This window comes from Gavialis gangeticus, unplaced genomic scaffold (assembly GCF_001723915.1).
Source record: "Gavialis gangeticus isolate Ggan-Ray unplaced genomic scaffold, GavGan_comp1, whole genome shotgun sequence".
Taxonomy (NCBI): domain Eukaryota; kingdom Metazoa; phylum Chordata; order Crocodylia; family Gavialidae; genus Gavialis; species Gavialis gangeticus.
In genome coordinates, this window is record NW_017729025.1 from 72349802 (window position 1) to 72350070 (window position 269).

A 269-nucleotide genomic window follows, 5' to 3' on the forward strand; every position below is an offset into this window, starting at 1 on the left:
CTGCCCAGAGTAGTCCGGACCAGATCATGGATGACTACAGAGGTCTGGGGGCCAAGCTTAGAGAGCTGGGGACCTAGGTGGTCTTTTCGTCCCTCCTCCTGATTAGTGGATGCCGTCAGTGGCAGAGCGCCTGCATCCGTGAGGTGAACTGGCGCCTCCAGAGTTGGTGTCATCATGCTGGATTTGGCTTCCTGGACCACGACCCGCACTTCAGATCAGAGGGCGTCCTGGGGCGTGATGGTCTCCATCTGTCCCCCAAAGGTAAGAGT

General features: G+C 58.4%; 1 protein-coding gene across 1 annotated transcript in view; it reads right to left on the reverse strand.

The window, feature by feature from the left end:
* AQR (aquarius intron-binding spliceosomal factor) overlaps positions 1 to 269 on the reverse strand; it is a 110168-nt gene that overhangs the window by 13557 nt on the left and 96342 nt on the right. The window lies entirely within an intron of this gene.